Source organism: Nicotiana tabacum, chromosome 6, assembly GCF_000715075.1.
Source record: "Nicotiana tabacum cultivar K326 chromosome 6, ASM71507v2, whole genome shotgun sequence".
NCBI classification, from domain to species: domain Eukaryota; kingdom Viridiplantae; phylum Streptophyta; class Magnoliopsida; order Solanales; family Solanaceae; genus Nicotiana; species Nicotiana tabacum.
The window spans coordinates 88,193,059-88,211,374 of record NC_134085.1 but is presented as its reverse complement, the minus strand read 5'-3'; positions in this window follow the sequence as shown (position 1 = coordinate 88,211,374).

Below are 18,316 nucleotides of genomic sequence, written 5' to 3'. Positions count from 1 at the left end.
GGATTCATGATGCCGGAGCCGTAGCATCAACACTGCATCAGGCAGTAAAGTTTGAATGGAATCACCAGGAAGTGATCATTCACGGCGATGGTAACAATCCTATATACAGTTGCTAGACCATTCCATCAATCGAGGGGTGAAAGAAGCTGGGAGGAGAGACTTACCATTAGATTGGACGGGTAAATGCTATTGACAAAGAAAAATGGTGGTATAACAATATCGAGAGTATACTGAATTGGAGTGGGTACGAACCTGGCAAAGGGCTCGGCAAGAACCTCCAAGGAATCGCTAAGCCCATAAAGCTCAAGAAGCATGGCACTACTTCGGTCTAGGATATGAGTACACCTGGGAGGAATTCAACAACTGGTCGCCACCATGGCGTGGTCCTTACTATCCGCTGGAGCAGCCAATACCACATTTGGAGCAGACTTTCCAACCGGCTAATGTTATCTACGGGTCAGAAGAAGAGGAAGCACTGACAGCTGTGAAAAACTTGTTCTAAGAGGACAATGACATAGATTGTTGTGTTGTTCTCGAGGAGGAGGGGAGGAAGGCCCTTCTGTATAGGCTATAAGAAGAGGAGCATGCCTCAATAACTGGACAATCAGAACAACCAAGGCCCGACGAGCCTCGGGGTAGCAAGGCTAAAACAAGCACTGTTTTGATTTACTAAAAGATTTTTATTTTTCGCATGTTTTCAATTCCTACAATAATATCTCCAATGTTCAAAACAATTATTATGCAATTTATCAAAGCATTTTGACTTTTCTTATGAATCAACACTTATTACTATCATTTTCATTCATTACTTTACTTATACAACATTACTATTACTTATCTTGATGAACCGATGACTGTGACATGCAACGAGACAACGCAACAAATGGAAATAGATTCAGAGGAAGATGACATACCAGAAGAGATTGTTAAAGAAGTAGAGAATTTCGAGAACAGACCTAAGTCCAACCTAGACGAAACAGAAGTTGTCACACCCCGAACTTGAGGGAGCGAGACCTACACCCAGTGTCTTACCTATCCTTGTGTACCAACTTGCAACTAAGGGACTCTGAAGATATGATGTCATACTTTTGTCCATGGGCCACATTGCAAGACGACAACGAATGCTGAATAAATATGAATATAAAGCTTGCCCAACAAGTTCGTCATATTAATTACAACTGACAAACCAACCAAATATACATACAAGGCCTGAAAGCCCAACATACTGCACTAACTGACAAGATATGTCTACAAGCCTCTACTAATGGATATACTGTGATCGGAACGGCTATCCGACCTACTCATGACATATATACGTATATATACAAGATATACATAAGGCTCTAGACCCGGAAACTCCGAAAGGCATGGAGCTTACCGATCAAGTTGAGCTCGGGCAACACTTATTGAAGAGGCCTACTCGTCTGTCTGTCTGACCTGCACGCATGAAATGCAGCGCCCCTAGAAAAGGGACGTCAGTACGAAATAATGTACTGAGTATGTAAGGCAGTATACTGAAAGCTGAAACTGAACTAATAATATAATAACTGCAAGTACCTGGAAGTCAAAGATAATTTGAAGATATGCTTACCTGCTGATACCGATTCAATTCTCTCAATATAGTAAGTAAAATAGTTGTCTGACCCTATAAGGCTCGGTATACATATATATCTGCTTTGCCATAGTAGGCTCGATCATAAGCGCTCGGCCATACTAGGCTCTGTATCTCGACCAACTGGGCTCGCTCATAAGCGCTCGGCCACAGTAGGATCGTCCTATAACTTACCATCTGATCAGAGGTTGCCCAATAGGGGCCTGCCCATCGATTATAACTCGATGGTAATGAAAATACTTTTAATACTATATATATATAAACTCTCTACTCTCTTGACTGGAAGAAGGAAATACTCAACTGAATATGAATTCCCGATAAAGAGAATATTATAACTTACAATACTAGAAAAATATATGCAATTTGCGAAACTAGAAAAATATACGTAAATTCTGGGATATGAATGTAATGATGAGATCATGCCAAATGAAAGAAGAGCTTAGCCTTAACATACCTGGAGTGTGGAATAACCGTATGATATTCTTGGGAAAATTACACTGTATTCCCTTAGTATCGCAAAATCACACGTTAACTTAAGATGCTAGGAAATTAAATGCTCCATCGTGTGTTATTTTAATCCATGAAAGAGATATCTAATCGTTCTAACCATTTCCACGTTCTTGTATTAGCATATTAAAGAGCTAGTTACATCTTCAAGTGACTGAAGTTGGTTGTTGCTGAGATCTAAGAATTGAACCCACAAAAGTTCCTCCATAGACCCAATACGTGAAAGTGAGAGATCATTAAGCCATAGACAAAAGTTATTGATTTTTGGAGAAGACGGATTCCTATATTTACAGCAGTGCTTTAGCAACAATCCTTGATTGAAGATTATCTGTTTCAGAAGTACTATACTAGAATTTATAAATTATTAAAATTGATTCCTACTTTACCTATTACAAAGTCACTAATTAAATTAGTGGTCATCAAATAATTTAGGAATTATAATCTTTGGTGCATGGAATCATGTGTACAGATTTGTTGCTACCTTTCAATTTGGGTCATGAGTCATTTTGTTATTTTTGTATTGGCTGCCACGTTATGGACTTGGAAATAATTATAAATTTTTATCCACTTATTAGTTAACCGGGTAATGTTTCGTTACCCGGTAATTAATTTATTACCCGTATAATTTAAAAATTACCCCACATTACTTAAAATTCTATTTATTACTAAAATACTTCATATCTATTTTATATGTTATACTACCGTGCTCATATGGCACCTTACATGGTACTAGTTCATAAATACTGCGTATTTTAGCTCGGGCCATATTTTATCCCAAAATGCCAAACTTGGACGAAAATTCATTTTCTTCGAGTTGCTTCCCTTCTCACCTTCACGAATTTATTCATCACTTACAATTCTTATAATCTCCGAATAATCTTTTCCTTGGACTGATGTCAATTACCTTACAACAAATTCAATGTACAATACTACAGGGTGCAACATTGTCGTAACTTATTACTGCGAAGCGTAACATCACCGTAATGTAATACTACAGGGTGAAATCATCGTAACATATTACTGCAGAGCATAACATTGTCGTAATATAATACTGCGGGACGTGACACCTCGCTTCCGAGCTCTCATTAATTTATTTATGGCATACTTTCATGTGCGAAAATATGGGGTGTAACATCATTCCCCCCTTTGGAACATTCATCCTCGAATGTTGACTGATGTGCTTATCGTCCTCATATCCCATAGCTCTTGCGAATACTTTAGTAGTCCTTTTTCCATCTAGGTAACTGTTTTGTGAATAAGTCTAAAAGCTAGGGTATTCCCCCCTTTTAAGCCTCTTTCTCATACCACGACTTGTAGTCAGAATCCTTCTGATCTTGTAATTGTTGCTACCTTCTATCATGCAATTTTTACGACTCTAACTTTGTATGTGCGCCTATGCGACTCTTCTCTTCTCTTTCCTCCAGCTTTTAGCCAATCTTTAGGCTTCACTTTATGAACATATACAAAATTATGTCAAGCTGTCCCTCTGGGCATCATTAGCTTTACTATATCTAAGTAGGCCATACTATACCATAATTCTTAATTCGATTTATCGTTACTGAAGTCTGCTACTGAACTCCATGTTACTCTTGTTGTTTATCTTATATGCATAAAGCTAAATCCTTTAAGGCTTCTTCATCACTGTTCATCTTAAGACTGATGGCCCAATCTCATCTCGTACTTTGCAACTTTTACCCACTTTAATGTTTTTCTACAACCTACCATTTGAAGACTTGAAACTTCTTACGTAATACATTACCGCTAGGGCCCATGTCTCATCGGGGGCACCTGGAGTAGTTAGACTGATCCACTTAGGAGCGATACTATACTTCCATAACCGTATTTTATAGCATCCTAATGTGATTCACCTTATGTGGGTATTTTAATCCCGTAGAATTCATGAAATCCTCTTCAATTCTTTACTTAATCGAAAGGTCCAATGTCATCCTTTATCTATCACAATTATACCCTCATTTTATTACCAGGTCATCATTTCATTCCTTCTAAATGCTATTAATTTTATTCTCCTTTGAGTTCATTAAGGCTATAGTGAGCTTTGTATAACATAGAGAATCCATTAGCTCCCTTGTTTTCATGGGCCTAATCTTGAGGACTAATCCATTCTAGTCACCTTCTCACTCGCCTTTTCTTATTCTTACATCCTGTCATAAAACCTTATCGCTTTACTATACTTTAGCTTGTGACCTATACATATCTATTTATACTACTCGTAATCTTCCTTCAACTTGCTTGAATTTCCTTGTGTTATTTCAGAACATCAAGCGAGACATCACATCGTCTCTAACTCTTCTTTACTTTCTTAACTAGACCTTTTGATACCCAGAAATCACTGACTAGAAGATATGCCACTAACGATGCCACTATCATTCCTGGATATTGAATCCTCGCGCTTCTAGCCTTCTATCCCAAGTATGGAATATCCTCAACCTTCTGTTTTTGAGTATCTCATACATTGTTCATCTTTACCTTACTTTCCTTAAAGCCTCACATCACGTCTTCTATCTTTTTCGTACCTCTGATTTTAAGAGAGATCTTGCAATGTTCTCGATCACGATGTTTCTATTTTTCTGGGTCGAATAATCAAACTTTTTACTTGAGTGATGTAACTCTTTAGTTTCCTCCTTCTTCTGATTGGCCTTTATGTCGCCTTAAGCTATCTTCCAATCTGTGGTTCATGATATTATTTATTACCTTAGCCTTTCATTGGAGTTATGGAATATCTATGATACAATCTTCTAATAATTTAATCCTTTGTCCATGTCCTGGGCTTAATTCTTTTGCTCCATATTAGCTTTCTTTCAACGTAAGCTATTACTTTTCCTAGTCTTTCTGCCCCTTGTTGCGTGCATACGTAGCCTATCTTAGTTCCCACGCATGCTAGAGTTTTCGTGCAAGTCATATGACCTTTAAATATTACTTTTAATTTTTCTTCCCGTTCAGTATCCACGGTACGGGCCACTTTCCTTTAGAGCGCTTACAATGTTATTGTGAGACTGTTGTTACACGACCCTTTCCTCTTTAGGTCGTTGTGGTTAGGTTGAAGTCTTTTTCCTTATTTCCTCAGCTAGTCTTTCGTTATAGTACCTGGGGAGAACCCTTGATTCCTGTAAAGTTGTAAGCTTTTTATGGACCTTTTGATGCCTTTCCTTCCCTATAATTATACGTAGTTGCTTACCTCCATGCCCTTACACTTATAGGGTTGCTTCTGAACTGATATTTTGACTGTCTCCCCAGTGGCACTCTTTTTTATTCCCGTAACATTCATACGGTACCTTTAACTACCCTGATTCCTATCTGAATATATCTTAAGTATTATAACAACATTACTGCGAGGATGAAATCTCCATGTTGGGGTTTACTACATTTACCTTGCATGATCTGCTGATTTGTCTGTAACTTCTTGTCCTGCCATGACTAGACTCTTTCTGAATCAAATACTAACTACTCATCGACCTATTCTCATATACATATTCGCCGTAAACTCTCTAAGGTCATTTTCGTTGTCTAACTTACCTCTTGCACTAGCTCATTCTTTATCAATAACCTTCCGTGCAAGAAGCCTTACTTCCTTTTTCTAACATCGTGATTACGTAACATTATGGAATCATAGCATAACTGTAGGATTCGAATAAGTGCAATCTCATCCCTTTCTCATTTTTATCGCATTCTTCCTTTATCATTCTATATTCCCCCTTTTAGGGGAGTACTAAGAGTTGGAGCTACGACGACCTGCCTATAGATGTTTCACCTTTTCATCTTTGACATCCTTTCATATCATCCATGACCCTTACTCACCATGCAGTAATCCTTTTGTACCAAGGATAACAAATTTCCTTACTCGCGAAGGTGACCGTTAGTATAACTGGCACATACAGTCCCTTAAGCTGAACTTTTCTCGCATGTCTTGCTGTAGGGAAGCATCTTTCTGAATGACCATTCTCGGAATTTCTCATGAATCTTCTTTTGTCATCCATTATATTATTGGCGGAACAAAATCTGAAATTCTTATGATGGCGACTATCATCAGTCACTCAGTCCCTAAGTCATGTTTAGTTTATCTTGTTTACAAGTCCATACTGATTTCTATTACTCTGGTGATTAACTCTCCCCTTTGGTAGTCGCGTTGGAGTCACGAACTTATTTCTCGAAATGAGGATATAACCTTATGGCCTATACTCTTTTGTTGTCTTAAGGCCTATCACCTTTCATCTCTTCCTTCATTTGATTATAGGTTCTGTAACAGTCTACCATTTTCATCTATGTATCACACCTTATTCATAATGCTTCCTTATCTCTCTTCTCATTACTCTGCTGATATTTCTACATATCCCTTTTCTTGTGAAAACTTCAATATGATATTCTTTCGCTTTTAGATTTCCTTTGCTCTATCTAGTGGCTCTTCAAGTTACTTAACGTTCTTGCTTTACTAGGGACACGAGCCACACTAAGGTAATATGTATCCTTTCAAGGCTTATAGTGCATGTCTTTGTAGTACTCATATCTGGCTGCACTATTTTAAAGTGTACCATCTGAGTGTCTCACTAGGAGATCTCTTACAACACTTGCAATATCCTTCGGAAAGGTCAACTGACAGAAACAATTCATATATCAAATCTTCTTATACTACTTCTATTAATATCCATAGGGCATATCTGGAATGGGTGCGACCAATTGTATATACCTCTGTTACTGTTGAATATAACTCAAAAATCTTATATTCCTCTGACTCATTATAAACGTTGTTAACCTCCATTAACTGGGCGCCTCGTACCCTTCTTCATCTTGCTTCTTTTACTTGTTGAAACTTGTATCTAACTTCCGATTCTGTTATTCTTTTTTTATCGTAAGAGTGGATAAGTATTCTTTCCTTAAAGCTCCTTAGTACACACATGATCTGCCGAAGATCTCATATTTACTCATCATAAGCAAGATGCAAAATCGAGTTCCTCTAACTCAACACGTCCATAACTATATCCCTTATAGATCGTCTTTCTGAATGTAGGCATCGTCTTATTACAAATAAAATAGAATTTCGAAATTTGAATTCTTATAAGTGAGCTTTACCACACGATCTAGAGTAAGAAGTAAGAGTGACAATCCTAAATGCCCTGTAGCCTCCTGCTTATAAGTGTGGTGCATGACACACCTATAAACAAGGCTCTACTAGACACGGCTTGTAGATTCCCTAGGACAAAACTGCTCTGATACCACTTTTGTCACTCCCCGAACTTGGGGGAGCGAGACCGGCACCCGGTGCCGTACCTATCTTTGCGTACTAACTTGCAACTAAGGGACTCTGAACATATGATGTCATACTTTTGGCCATGGGCCACATTGCAAGACGACATTGAATGCTGACTAAATATGAATATAAAGCTTGGCCAACAAGGCCGTCATATTTATTACAACTGACAAACCAACCAAATATACATACAAGGCCTGAAAGCCCAACATACTGCACTAACTGACAAGATATGTCTACAAGCCTCTACTAATGGATATACTATGATCGGAACGACTATCTGACCTACTCATGACATATATACGTATATATACAAGATATACATAAGGCTCTAGACCCGGAAACTCCGAAAGACATGGAGCTTACCGATCAAGCTGAGCTCGGGAAACACTTATTGAAGAGGCCTACTCATCTATCTGTCTGACCTACACGCATGAAATGCAGCGCCCCCAGAAAAGGGACGTCAGTATGAAATAATGTACTGAGTATGTAAGGCAACATACTGAAAGCTGAAACTGAACTGATAATATAATAGCTGCAAGTAGCTGGAAGTCAAAGATAATCTGATGATATGCTTACCTGCTGATATTGATTCAATTCTCTCAATATAGTAAGTAAAATAGTTGTCCGGCCCAGTAAGGCTCGGTATACATATATAACTGCTCTTCCGTAGTAGGCTTGCTCATAAGCACTCGACCATACTAGGCTCTTTATCTCGACCAACTTGGCTTGCTCATAAGCGCTTGGCCACAGTAGGATCGTCATATAACTTACCATCTGATCAGAGGTTGCCCAATAGGGGCCTGCCCATCGATTATAGCCCGATGGTAATGAAAATACTTTTAATATTGTATATATATAAACTCTCTGCTCTCTTGACTGGAAGAAGGAAATACTCAACTGAATATGAAGTCCCGATAAGGAGAATATTATAACTTACAATACTAGGAAAATATACGCAATTTGCGAAACTAGCAAAATATACGTAAATTCTGGGATATGAATGTAATGATAAGATCATGCCAAATGAAAGAAGAGCTTAGCCTTAACATACCTGGAATGTGGAATAACCGTATGATATTCTTGGGAAAATTGCACAGTATTCCCTTAGTATCGCAAAATCACACATTAACTTAAGATGCTAGGAAATTAAATGCTCCATCGTGTGTTATTTTAATCCATGAAAGAGATATCTAATCGTTCTAACCATTTCCACGTTCTTGTATTAGCATATTAAAGAGCTAGTTGCATTTTCAAGTGACTGAAGTTGGTAGTTGCTGAGATCTAAGAATTGAACCCACAAAAGTTCCTCCATAGACCCAATACGTGAAAGTGAGAGATCATTAAGCCATAAACAAAAAATATTGATTTTTGGAGAAGACAGATTCCTATATTTACAGCAGTGCTTTAGCAACAATCCTTGATTGAAGATTATCTGTTTCAGAAGTACTATACTAGAATTTATAAATTATTAAAATTGATTCCTACTTTACCTATCATAGAGTCACTAACAAAATTAGTGGCCATCAAAGAATTTAGGAATTATAATCTTTGGTGCACGGAATCATGTGTACAGATTTGTTGCCACCTTTCAATTTGGGCCATGAGTCATTTTGTTGTTTTTGTATTGGCTGCCACGTTATGGACTTGAAAATAATTATAAATATTTAACCACTTATTAGTTAAACGGGTAATGTTTCGTTACCCGGTAATTAATCTATTACCCGCATAATTTAAAAATTACCCTAAATTACTTAAAATTCTATTTATTACTAAAATACTTCATATATATTTTATATGTTATACTACCATGGTCATATGGTACCTTACATAGTACTAGTTCATAAATACTGCGTATTTTAGCTCGGGCCATATTTTATCTCAAAATGCCAAACTTGGACGAAAATTCATTTTCTTCGACTTGCTTCCCTTCTCACCTTCACGAATTTATTCATCACTTACAATCCTTATAATCCCCAAATAATCTTTTCCTTGGACTGATGTCAATTACCTTACGACAAATTCAATGTACAATACTGCAGGGTGCAACATTGTCGTAACTTATTACTATGAAGCGTAACATCACTGTAATGTAATACTACAAGGTGACATTATCGTAACATATTACTGCAGAGCATAACATTATCGTAATATAATACTGCGGGACGTGACACCTTGCTTCCGGGCTCTTATTAATTTATTTATGGCGTACTTTCATGTGCGCAAATATAGGGTGTAACAGAAGTTGTCAACCTAGGAAATGTAGAAAACGTCAAAGAAACACGAATCAACGTCCACTTATCACCATCAGAAAAGAAGCAATACACAGAATTTCTAAGGGAATATGAGGACATATTCGCCTGGTCGTATGATGACATGACTGGTCTAAGTACGTCTATTTTGGCTCACAAACTGCCAACTGATCCAACATAACCGCCGGTAAAGCAAAAGCTCAGGAAATTCAAGCCTGATATGAGTCTGAAAATCAAGGAAGAGGTCACTAAGCAGGTCAAAGCTAAGGCTCTCAGGGTAGTAGAATACCCGACATAGTTAGCCAACATCTTGCCAGTACCAAAGAAGGACAGGAAGGTCAGAGTCTGTATCGACTACCGGGATCTCAACCGGGCTAGTCCGAAAGATGACTTCCCCTTGCCAAACATTCACATCCTGATTGACAATTGTGCCAAGCATGAGTTGCAATCATTTGTAGATTATTTCTCTGCGTATCATCAGATCTAGATGGATGAAGAATATGCTGAGAAAACGGCTTTCATTACGCCGTAGGGAATATACTGTTACAAGATGATGCCGTTTGGGTTAAAGAATGCAGGGGCCACCTACATGAGGTCCATGACTACCATTTTCCATGATATGATACACAAGGAGATAGAGGTGTACGTAGATGATGTTACTATCAAGTCCAAAAAAGCCACTGATCACATGGAAGATTTGAGGAAGTTTTTCAATAGATTGCGAAGGTACAACCTGAAACTAAATCCCGCAAAATGTGCATTTGGGGTTCCTGCCGGAAAACTACTTGGGTTTATTATGAGTCGCCAAGGAATAGAACTAGATCCATCAAAGGTCAAAGCTATTCAAGAATTTCCACCGCCAAAAAATAAGAAGGGCGTGATGAATTTCTTGGGGAGACTCAATTACATCAGCCAGTTCATAGCACAGTCTACAGTTATCTGTGAGCCAATCTTTAAGATGTTAAAGAAATACGCCGCTACCAAATGGACTGATGACTGCCAAAAAGCTTTCAACAAAATCAAGGAATACCTGTTGACACCACCCTCCTTGGTCCCGCCCGAGCCAGGTAGACCTTTATTACTCTACCTTGCAGTATTGGATGGAGCTTTCGGTTGCATTTTGGGGCAGCATGATGAAATAGGGATTAAGGAGAGGGCCATTTATTATCTCAGTAAGAAGTTCACCCCGTACGATGCCCGATATTCTCTATTAAAACGCACCTGCTATGCTTTGACTTAGGTAGCTCAGAAGCTGAGGCACTACTTCTGTGCTTACACTACATATCTCATATCAAGGATGGATCCTTTGAAGTACATCTTTCAGAAGCCCATGCCCACTGGCAAGCTAGCCAAGTGGCAAATCCTATTGAGTGAATTTGACATTGTCTACGTGACTCAGAAGGCAATCAAGGGACATGCACTAGCATATCACCTTGTTGAAAATCTCGTGGACGGAGAATACGAACCCCTGAAAATGTATTTTCCCGACGAAGAGGTATCGCTCATAGGAGAAGACATTGCAGAATCCTATGATGGTTGGAGACTGTTTTTCGATGGAGCAGCAAATTTCAAAGGAGTTGGCATAGGAGCAGTCCTAGTATCGAAAACCGGTCAACATTACCCGGTGTCTGCCAAACTCAGATTCCCGTGCACCAACAATATGGCCGAATACGAAGCTTGCATCTTAAGGATCAAGATGTCCATCGACATGAACATTCAAGAATTGCTAGTGATTGGAGATTCAAACTTGCTTATACATCAGGTACGAGAAGAATGGGCAACCAAGAACTCCAAGATACTCCCGTATCTGCATCATGTACATGAATTGAGAAAGAGGTTCATAAAGACGGAATTCCAGCATGTTCATAGAATCTAGAATGAGTTCGCCGATGCATTAGCTACCTTGTCATCCATGATACAACATCCAGACAAGAACTTCATTGATCCCATTCCAGTAAAGATCCATGATCGGCCCACTTATTGTGCCCATGTTGAAGAAGAAGCTGACGGAAAGCCTTGGTTTCATGACATCAAAAGAGAATACCCAGAACTTGCAAATCCTACTCAGAAACGCACCCTTTGGAGGTTGTCCAACAAATTTTTCCACAGCGGAGGAATCCTGTATAGGAGGACTCCTAATTTGGGATTGCTAAGGTGTGTTGACGCAAGGGAAGCATCCAGGCTACTAGAGCAAATTCATGTTGGGACCTGTGATCCACATATGAATGGCTTTGTCTTAGCAAAGAAGATACTCCGAGCTGGTTACTTTTGGATGACCATGGAAACGGACTGCATCCAGTATGTCCGAAAATGCCACCACTGCCAGATACATGTAGACATGATAAAGGTACCTCCAAACCAGCTTAATACAACAAGCTCACCATGGCCGTTCGCCGCTTGGGGAATAGATGTTATTGGACCAATCGAGCATGCCGCCTCCAATGGGCATAGGTTTATCCTAGTAGCAATCGACTATTTCAACAAATGGGTTGAAGCAGCATCTTACAGAGTAGTGACTAAGAAAGTCGTGGAAGACTTTGTCCGCGACCACATTATTTGTCGATTCGGGATTCCAGAATCAATCATTATCGATAATGGCTCCAACCTCAACAGTGACTTGATGAAATCCATGTGTGAAACTTTCAAGATCAGGCATAAGAATTCTACAACCTACAGACCTCAGATGAATGGAGCTGTCGAGGACGCCAACAAGAATATCAAGAAGATATTGAGGAAAACGATAGATAAGCATAAAAAGTGGTACGAGAAGTTGTCATTTGCTCTATTGGGGTATCGCACCACAGTCTGCACATCACTTAGGGCAACCCCCTATATTATGGTTTATGGTACAAAAGTCGTCATTCCCACCGAAGTAGAAATTCTTTCCCTAAGGATCATACAGGAAGCTGAGCTCGATGACGCAGAGTGGGTGAAAAGTCATTATGAGCAACTAGCCCTTATAGACGGGGAAAGAATAAATGTAGTCTGTCATGGTCAACTTTATCAGAACAGAATGTCCAGAGCCTTCAACAAAAGAGTCAAGATGAGATAGTTCACACCGAGGCAACTGGTGTTAAAGAAGATTTTCCCGCATCAAGAGGAGCCAAAGGGAAGTTCTCTCCCAACTGGCAGGGTCCGTACATGGTTCACCGGGTCCTGACAGGAGGAGCCCTCATATTTGCAGAAATGGACGGAGAAGTTTGGCCGAAGCCGATCAACTCAGATACAGTCAAGCATTACTATGTATAATCTTATGCTTCCTTTATATGATGTAAATTGAACTACGCCTGACCTGATTCCCATTTAAGAGGGGATACGTAGGCAGCCCTATGGGTTCGGTCACAATTCAATAAAATTTCCAATTTCCCCCGCAATTGGAAACTGAGGAATTTTGAGGAGGACCCTCGAAATTCCGAAGTTGATTTCAGCCAATCATCGCAAGCAACAATCAAAAACATTAACCCATTAAACTAGGGCAGAATTTTGAGGAGGACCCTCAAAATTCCGTAGCAAGAGAGGTTGCAATGTCCTGAACCACGTCACAGTTATCGGTTCATCTAAAAAATTATTATTATTATTATGTCATATTTTTACTAAATCATGCATGTCTATTACTGAAATTGCCTTGTTTAACAACACTACCCCAATGATACATATAGTATCACCAGTTCAAAGCCGAGAAGGTCAAGCAGAGCCAGCGGGGGATACGAACTAACAGCCCCCTTTTTACAAAACTCACAATTTTTCTTTGGATGCAGGCACTTGAATTACAAAATCATCAAATATACTATACACTCACGAGACAAACACTGTTCAGGAATACAACTCTTAGAACCATTGCACTTACTCATAGATGCTATCCGCACACAACAGTGTCCCCAGCAGGCACAATATCCCCAGTAGTCACAATATCGCAATCTGCTATCAGCTAAGAAAGCTCTATTACCATTTGTTATCTTATTTTTTGCATAAGTCTACTATTCTGCCTGTCGAGACTAAGCACTGTCTCCATCTGCATTTCTGCATTGTATAGGGATACCATTTTACCTTCCGAGACTAAGCTCTGTCTCCATCTACATTGCTGCATTGTATAAGGCTACCATTCTGCCTTCCAAGACTAACCTCTGTCTCCATCTGCATTTCTTCATTGCATAAGACTACCATTCTGCCTTCCGAGACTAAGCTTTGTCTCCATCTGCCTTCTTGCATTGCATAAGGCTACCATTCTGCCTTCCGAGACTAAGCGCTGTCTCCATCTGCATTTCTGCATCGCATAAGGCTACCATTCTGCCTTCCAAGGTTAAGCTCTACCTCTATCTGCATTTGCATGGCTGAAAGATTGCCACTTTATTTACAATTGCATGGATGAAAGATCACCGTCTTATTTATGCTTGCATGGCTGAAAGATTGCCACTTTATTTACATTTGCATGGCTGAAAGATCGCCACCTCTACATTTGCATAGCTGAAAGATCACTGCCTCTACATTTGCATGGCTGAAAGATCGCCGCCTCTACATTTGCATGGTTGAAAGATCTCCACCTCTACATTTTGCACGGTTGAAAGATCGCCACCTCATGCATTGCATAGGCTGAAAGATCGCCAAATACTGTATCTCATGAGCTGAAAGATCGCCAAATTATCCGAAGGCGTCATTGTTCAGAGGCACCATTTTCATAGCCCGAAAACACCATGCCATGGCTTGAGGACCCCTTTCAATCTTTTGCATATCATTATTCAAAGGCATCATGGTTCGGAGGCATCATTCTTATAGCTCGAGAGCGTCATTTCATGGCCTGCGAATCCTTTATTATACGCTTCATGGCCCAGGACATCATGGTCTAAGGACGTCATCCTAACTGTCCAAAGACAACATTCATGGTCAGACAGGAATGTGCATCATGTTTAAATTACACACCATATATGCTTGTATTGCTTATTTGCAGGAAATCCGGCGAGCAATGACCGTCTCGGCAGGAGCGATCCCGCTCCAGTTCCTGCAACCCTATCAGACTTCAACCATTCACCCCGTCATTAATATTGCATCCGTTCTTGAAAAGTCTCCATCGGCATACTCCGCCGACGGATCCTGAACTACATATGACCTAATTCCTGTAAGACCAGGGATATGTAGGCAGCTCAGAAGCCAAAGCACGGCCTAAGTCTCCTCAAACTATTTTGTTCGGTCAAAATTGACCATCATGTCTTTACCCGACAACTCTTTCATTCTTCCCGGGTAAAGATGGGCAGCTGTTGATACCCAATTTTTCCCTATATATTTTTAATATGCAAAATACTTTCAAAATAGTATATATATATGAATATATAAGTATGTCCAAATGTTTTATTATTTTTTATTAATTTTTAAAGATTTTTAAATCAATTTATTGCCCTATCTTATCTAGAAAAAACCCAATAATTATTACTAAAATTATTATTTTTGGTGATTCATTTATTAGACTCTCATATTTATACTAAAATATAGCTAATGTAATTTTTGCATATTTTTACAAACTTATTTAGTATTTTTAAAGTTAAATTGCATATAATTGCAACATTAGCCTCTTTTAGATTAATTACATTAGGTCTATAAAAATTAGGTCCGATATTTTAATTTGACAATTAGGTGTTATTAATCATATTAGTAGCTTTAATTTATTTTCAGATATTATTCTATTATTTTTATAAAATAAATAAGCGAAGAGTGGCTATTTAAAATATAGCCCAATTGTGTTTCAATCATAGCCTAAATTGAACCCTAATTTTAAACCCAATTACCCAGCCCAAATCCTAGCCATACCCGAACCACGACCCAATTAGAACAACCCGCCCGGATCCCCTATCTACCCATTCAATCCAGGCCGTTGATCAAAATGATCAACGACCACTACCAACCCTTTCCTAAATTAATTCCCAACTACCCCCAAACCCTAACCATTTCTCGCCCACAACTGCCTATGACCCCCCTTCTCTCTCAATCGTCTCTCAATCCCCTCTCAAGCCCTAGCCGCCACCCTCAATTACCACCTAAAAATCTCCCAAATCCATGGCCTCCGAAGCCATTGGAGGCTTGTATCCACTTCCCTTGGCTTCTATGTGTTCGAGTACTATGGTTTCAAGGCCAAATTGGGAAAGCTCGGTCCAGACCATGGTCGATTTCAATTCTTATGGCTGTCTTCGGTCATCTTTGACTTTGCTCCGGCCAGCCATGGCTATTCACGCCGGACTATTGACTTCTCCTACTTAGATCGATGGTTTCCAAGCCTTTCTCACCATTTGGGGTTCTTCTAAAACCCTAACCTTTGAGGTTCTTTCGATTTCTTTAGATCTGTTTTAGATCTGTGTTTACTCTAAACTTTTAAAAGCTCTCAAGGTTTCTTTCAAAACTCTACCTTTAAGAACCCTTACCTTTTCCGATTTGAGTTTCTGTTAAGTTATTTCGAAGCTTTCTATGATTTTCTAATATGTTCTACTGTGTTTCCTTATGTTGTTCTTTTACTCGAGTTTGCATGTTAAGGGTTTTGACCTTTTGAGAATTCTGAATCTATTTTGTTAGTATTTGTCCGATTTACTTGCTTTTCAACTCTAGAACTCGATTGATGGTGAAAACCCTAAAATTTTGGGTTCATTCGAGTCCTGAGACTACTTGCTACGTGATTTACTTGTTCGTCATGCTCTGAATTCGATTAATTTCAACACCCTAATTTCTCTGGACCTATTCGAACTTCTGAAAACTGCTCCATCTGATTGAATTAGCTCGACTGGATTAGAAGTCTTTTTTGTTTCAACTTCTGTTTCTCTATGTGATTTGGTTTCTTGCAAGCATTGAAACTAGACTATGTTTTTCAGAAAAAATCTTTTTACCCGGACTTTTGCATGCTTCTGATACCCTCTTTACCTATTACTAAGTTGACCTATGTGACGACCATGTTGCGATAATTCACTATCTACTGATTTTGTGATTGTTATTCTCTTTGTCACAAGTTCAGTCTCACATGCCTAATGTTTATGCACTCTTTTATATGCAAAATTCCCCTCTAAAATGACCTTCAATTTTTGGACTGATTTCAAACCTCCCGTGTAATTCTGATTGCACTCGTGTAATTGATTCTTTCCTTGTTTTACTGATTTCCCTGTTTTTTTTTGAATTGGTTTGAAAACTTCCCCTTAGACTTTCGATTCTCTTGTATTTAACTTGGTTTACTTGTTTCTTCTTGGGAACCCATGTCACTCTCCTTAAATCAGTGATTTTGAAATCCTTGACTCCCTGATTTGCTATGTACTGATTTTCGATTGTCTCCATATGCTTCAACTTTACTTTGTTTTCTTACCTTATTTGGCAAACCGAGTATCTCAAAGATTCTTTCCTTAATTAAACCTCTATGCACTTACCCCTAATTGTCTACTCTGCACATGATGCTTACTTGATTTCTTTTCTTAAATGTTTTCTGCCCATTACCGTTTGATTTTAACTCCTTAATTATAGGAAGTCCTTGTAGTGATTTGATTTTAATTGGTACATAGTTCCATAATTACTGCTAAACTATGATCCTTGCCTTATTTTCTGTCTGTCTTCAAACTATAAATACCCTGCTCTTTCATTAACATAGGAAAAAAATAGACTTATTTCTGAAATCACTTACACTCAAAATATTCTCTCTTGCTACTTGTACTATGGCCTGTCTTCAAAGTCCTGCTACCTGCTTTTACTATATTTTGCTTCTTTGGATTGGTATGTTCTGATTAAGATTTCAGTGCCATAATAATATGTTTACTTAATACGTTTGCCTTCTTGTTTGCCTACTGCTTGTGTTTAGCCCAGTACTTAATTTAGCATGCTGTAATTTCCTTATACCTATTTTGAATTTATTATGTGTCCTAATCCCCTACCCCAATGTGTTTGATAATGATGGTTTGTTTGAGGCATGACAGTATTAAGTATTGCTGTCTATGACTCAAACGTGATTCCCTTGGGATCATAACCTCTATGTTACCATTATGTGATTGTGTATTCTGGTTGATTTTGTAAGCATAACAACACTCCTTATTGTTGTGCATGCCCAGAATTAACTAATGCCTAAGTGCATAGGCTCTTTGCAATCCCCAATCCCTGAACCCCTTTGTGTGAAGTCCTTAACTCTGTAACTGTTTCCCAGCACCCCTTTCCCTGTTTACTCTGTTTCTTCACCTGCACTCTCTCTTAGACTTAAGTTTTGCCCCCCTCTTGTGAGACTTGCCTTGGGAACCATGAGCTCCCTCTAAACTTGGACACTTGAGGGCTGGCACTTCCACACTGCACTTGTCCCTATTCTGGTTATACAATTTGGGTGTGAGCACTGCCCGGAGTCCCATTGAGTCTCTTAGGGAACTCTGACACACTCAAATTGGAGAAACGCTTTGGATCAATGGTCTTTGAGTTGGTTTATCTCGTAACTCAGAGAGGAAGTCAAGAATCATGCCTTCTCTGGTTGTACTTTCTTTGTATTTTTCTGTTCTGATGTAATTTGTTATTCTGGTTTGTAATAAGTTATAATAAACATTTGGGGATGGCTAGTGAAAAAGGTTGGGTAACTATGCATGCAAGGGTATAAAACATGCCTATAAGGTGTTTTAACTTCTGTATATTCGAACTTCATGTAGAAAACCTACCTATATGGTACTTTTAATTCTGCATATTTAAACT